Below are 5,911 nucleotides of genomic sequence, written 5' to 3'. Positions count from 1 at the left end.
TATCATACTTTATTAGAGACGGTGCGATCTATGATGTCTCTTACCGATTTGCCGTTATCGTTTTGGGGTTATGCATTAGAGACAACTGCATCCACTTTAAATAGGGCACCATCAAAATCCGTTGAGACGACACCATACGAACTGTGGTATGACAAAAGACCAAAATTGTCGTTTCTTAAAGTTTGGGGATGTGATGCTTATGTCAAAAAGCTTCAGCCTGAAAAGCTGGAACCCAAAGCGGAAAAGTGCGTCTTCATAGGTTACCCAAAAGAGACAGTTGGGTATACCTTCTATCTCAAATCCGAGGGCAAAGTGTTTGTTGCTAAAAACGAAGCTTTTCTTGAGAAGGAGTTTCTCTCAAAAGAATTGAGTTGGAGGAAGATAGAACTTGATGAGGTTGTTGAACCTCTAATTCCTCTAGATGCTGGCACAGGGCATGGGGAAACCCCTGTTGTTGCAGCGTCGGTTGAGGAGGAAGTTGTTGATGATGATCATGAAACTTCGGATCAAGTTGCTATCGGACCTCGCAGGTCGACAAGATCACGTACTGCTCCTGAGTGGTACGGTAATCCTATCTTAACAATTATGTTGTTGGACAACAATGAACCTGCGAATTATGAAGAAGCAATGGTGGGCCTGGATTCCAACAAATGGCTGGAGGCCATGAAGTCTGAGATAGGATCCATGTACGAGAACAAAGTGTGGACTTTGGAAGTACTACCCGAAGGCCGCAAGGCTATTCAGAACAAATGGATCTATAAGAAGAAGACGGACACAGACGGTAATGTGACCGTTATAAAGCTCGACTTGTGGCAAAGGGTTATTCACAAGTTCAAGGAGTTGACTACGATGAGACGTTCTCACCAGTAGCGATGCTTAAGTCCGTCAAAATCATGTTAGCAATAGCTGCATTTTTCGATTATGAAATCTGGCAGATGGATGTCAAAACGGCGTTCCTTAACGGTTTCCTTAAGGAAGAGTTGTATATGATGCAACCCGAAGGTTTTGTCGATCCTAAAAATGCTAACAAAGTGTGCAAGCTCCAGCGATCCATGTATGGACTGGTGCAAGCATCTCGGAGTTGGAAGAAACGCTTTGATGAGGTGATCAAAGCATTTGGGTTTATACAAGTGGTTGGAGAATCTTGTATTTACAAGAAAGTGAGTGGGAGCTCTGTGGCGTTTCTAATATTATATGTGGATGACATATTGTTGATTGGAAACAACGTGGAGTTTTTGGAGAACATAAAGGATTACTTGAATAAAAGTTTCTCTATGAAGGACCTAGGAGAAGCTACTTACATTCTAGGCATTAAGATCTATAGGGATAGATCGAAACGCCTGATAGGACTTTTATAAAGTACATACCTTGATAAAGTTTTGAAGAGGTTCAAAATGGAACAGTCCAAGAAGGGGTTCATGCCAGTTTTACAAGGTACGAGATTGAGTAAGACTCAGTGCCCAGCAACTGATAAAGATAGAGAGCATATGAGCACCGTCCCCTATGCTTCAGCCATAGGTTCTATCATGTATGCAATGTTGTGCACTAGACCGGACGTTAGCCTGGCCATAAGTATGGCAGGCAGGTTCCAGAGTAATCCAGGAGTGGATCACTGGACGGCGGTCAAGAATATCCTGAAGTACCTGAAAATGACTAAGGAGATGTTTCTCGTGTATTGAGGTGACGAAGAGCTCGCCGTAAAAGGTTACGTCGATGCAAGCTTTGACACAGATCCGGACGACTCTAAGTCGCAGACCGGATACGTATTTATTCTTAATGGGGGTGCGGTAAGCTGGTGCAGTTCCGAGCAAAGTGGCTGATTCTACATGTGAAGCGGAGTACATGGCTGCCTCAGAGGCGGCTAAGGAGGGTGTTTGGATGAAGAAGTTCATGACGGATCTTGGAGTAGTGCCGAGCGCACTGAATCCAATAACCCTGTTTTGTGACAACACAGGTGCCATTGCCTTAGCAAAGGAACCACGGTTTCACAAGAAGACCAGACACATCAAACGACGCTTCAACCTCATCCGCGACTACGTCGAAGGGGAGGACGTAAATATATGCAAAGTGCACACGGATCCGAACGTGGCAGACCTGCTGACTAAACCTGTTCCACGGGCAAAGCATGATCAACACCAGAACTATATGGGTGTTAGATTTATTACAATGTATTTCGCATGGTGATGTGAGGGCTAGATTATTGACTCTAGTGCAAGTGGGAGACTGTCGGAATTATGCCCTAGAGGCAATGATAAATAAGTTATTATTATAATTCCTGTATCAAGATAATCGTTTATTATCCATGCTATAATTGTATTGAATGAAGACTTAGATACATGTGTGGATACATAGACAAAACACTGTCCCTAGAAAGCCTCTAGTTGGCTAGCCAGTTGATCAAAAATAGTCAGGGTCTTCTGGCTATGTACAAGGTGTTGTTGCTGGATAACTGGATCACATCATTGGGAGAATCATGTCATGGACTAGACTCAAACTAATAGATGTAGCATGTTGATCGTGTCATTTTGTTGCTACTGTTTTCTGCATGTCAAGTATTTATTCCTATGACCATGAGATCATATAACTCACTGACACCGGAGGAATGCTTTGTGTGTATCAAACGTCGCAACGTAACTGGGTGACTATAAAGATGTTCTACAGGTATCTCCGAAGGTGTTCATTGAGTTAGTATGGATCGAGACTGGGATTTGTCACTCCGTGTGACGGAGAGGTATCTTGGGGCCCACTCGGTAATACAACATCACACACAAGCCTTGCAAGCAATGTGACTTAGTGTAAGTTACGGGATCTTGTATTACGGAACGAGTAAAGAGACTTGCCGGTAAACGTGATTGAAATAGGTATGCGGATACTGACGATCGAATCTCGGGCAAGTAACATACCGAAGGACAAAGGGAATGCCATACGGGATTATATGAATCCTTGGCACCGAGGTTCAAACGATAAGATCTTCATAGAATATGTAGGATCCAATAAGGGCATCCAGGTCCCGCTATTGGATATTGACCGAGGAGTCCCTCGGGTCATGTGTACATAGTTCTCGACCCTGCAGGGTCTGCACACTTAAGGTTCGACATTGTTTTATGCGTATTTGAGTTATATGGTTGGTTACCGAATGTTGTTAGGAGTCCCGGATGAGATCACGGACATCACGAGGGTTTCCGGAATGGTCCGGCGACGAAGATTGATATATAGGATGACCTCATTTGATTACCGGAAAGTTTTCGGCATTACCGGGAATGTACCGGGATTGACGAATGGGTTCCGGATGTTCACCGGGGGGGGGGGGGCAGCCCACCCCGGGGAAGCCCATAGGCCTTAGGGATGCCGCACCAGCCCTTAGTGGGCTGGTGGGCAAGCCCAAGAAGGCCCTTGCGCAGGATCAGAAAAAATCAAAGAGAAAACAGGGAAGTGGGAAGAAGGGAAGGACTCCACCTTCCAATCCTAGTTGGACTAGGATTGGAGGAGGATTCCTCCTCCCCCCTTCAGCCGACCTCCTTGGGGATCCTTGAGACTCAAGGAAAGGCCCCTCCCCTTCCACCTATATATACGGAGGTATTAGGGCTGATTTGAGACAACTTTGCCACGACAGCCTGACCACATACCTCCACAGTATTTCCTCTAGATCGCGTTTCTGCGGAGCACGGGCGGAGCCCTGCTGAGATTAGATGACCACCAACCTTTGGAGCACCGTCACGCTGCCGGAGAACTCATCTACCTCGCTGTCTCTCTTGCTGGACCAAGAAGACCGAGATCATCGTTGAGGTGTACGTGTGCTGAACGTGGAGGTGCCGTCCGTTCGGCACTATATCGGAGCGGATCGTGGGACGGTTCGTTGGACGGTTTGCGGGGCGGATTGAGGGACGTGAGGACGTTCCACTACATCAACTGCGTTTATTAATGCTTCTCTTGTGCGATCTGCAAGGGTACGTAGATCTGAAATCCCCCTCGTAGATGGACATCACCATGATAGGTCTTCGTGCACATAGGAAATTTTTTGTTTCCCATGCGACGTTCCCCAACATGATGATCAAAGGAATGATCCTGAACACCTACTCACGTCAGACATAACCCCACTGTGTTCTCGATAGGATAAGGAGCTCACGAAAGAGACAGTCACGGTTACGCACACCGTTGGCAAGTTTTTAATTAAGTTTGCTTCAAGTTATCTAGAACCGGATGTTAAAGAAAGTTTCCATGTTGCCACATAACCGCGGGCACGGCTTTTCGAAATACTTAACCCTACAGGGGTGCTACAACTAGTACGTCACAAATTACCACAAGCCGCATAGAAAGCCTCGATCACGAAACTCGTGATCTCCTCGTATTCCTTAGGGGAAAACCTCAACTCTGAGAAGACTCGAAGTCTCATCGGAATCCCAATGCACAAGATATTTCGTAAAAGGTAAAACTAAACCAGTAAGGCTGCCCGACGTGCCGACAGACCCGATAGGATCCGCATATCTCATTCTCAGGGCAAGACCGGATGAGCTAGACATCGGGTTGGCTGAAACCACGGGTGACTAGGGGCGCCGAACATCGCTCAGTTTGTACCAACACTCATGAGGAGCACTGGCCCCGGGGTTGATTAATTATACACGGGGTCCGGAAAGTCCCTATACAATTTTATTAGGTTATTAGGCAAATATAGCACCAAAGTTGAGACTTGCCAGACCAGTTTTTATCTATGAAGAATTATCAAGGGGGTCCCCATATCAACCCCAATCGTGTTAGGAGCGCTCAATTATGAAATATAACACCGGTAGCTGAAACTAAGGCGACAAAAGTGGAACGAAACACTAGGCTAGAAAGGCCGAGCCTTCCATCTTTTACCAAGTATATAGGTGCAATAATTTAAATAGCATTAATATGGTGATATAACAAGGAACCATGTTATCACATGGAAGCAACTGCACCTGTAACTAGAAACACTATCCAATGGTTAAGCAAGCAGTAACATATCCAATTAGTGCTTTGCTAGGTTGTGCAAAGGTTAAGGTTTTCATGGCAATGTTGAGAGGCTGACATTTAACAGGTGGTAGGCAGCGAGATATAACAAAGAAACGAGAGAACTAGCATGGCATTGATAGTAATGGTATCTAGGGAAATGGTGAGCTTGCGTGAGATCTCTCTTGGAAGAAGAACGAATTTGTGAAGCAGACGAACAAGCGTAGTCGGACGGATCCTCACATTTCAAAGCGGTTCAGAACTCTATCAAGAAAAAGCAAACTGGAAACAAGAATCAACACAACGATATTCACCATGACACATGCACGATATGATGCACACCCTAATATGATGCATGTCCATTTCAATTATGCAAGGCCCGTCATGACAATTCACAACGATCAACACTACATATTAAGTGAAGCTCAATACGCAACGAGTTGCATATTGACGAAACTTCACATACGAATTATTTAGTTCACTCCCATTTAGATACACGACAATTTTAAAATGTTTTTATTATGGCAAGAGGTGAAGCATGTGACTCTACACGACATTCTAGCTGGTTTACACCTAGAACATTTGAACGGAACTAAGTCCATCATAAACGTGCAACACAAGATACTATGCCATGAATGCAAAATGCATGCAAAAATAATATTAAGGTGGCTGGGAACAATGTGTGTGTGTGCAAAAGGAAAAATAAACATGTAAAAATTTGGGAGTCTGGGAATTGAACCCAAAACCTCCTAGGTGTAAACCCAGTAGGCTAACCAATGCGACTTGCAATCGAATATGTTCAATTGGCACACCAGAACTAACTAAACTAAGAGTGACTGATGTTGGTTGCAGAACAACAGAATAAATAGGGGCAGCTAGGATTCGAACCCAGACCCTTTGTATGCAAATCAAAGGTGCTAGGTACTGAGCTACGGTCGAGTTC

The sequence above is a fragment of the Hordeum vulgare genome, chromosome 2H, assembly GCF_904849725.1.
Source record: "Hordeum vulgare subsp. vulgare chromosome 2H, MorexV3_pseudomolecules_assembly, whole genome shotgun sequence".
Lineage (NCBI taxonomy): Eukaryota > Viridiplantae > Streptophyta > Magnoliopsida > Poales > Poaceae > Hordeum > Hordeum vulgare.
Note: the sequence above shows the minus strand (reverse complement) of the source record.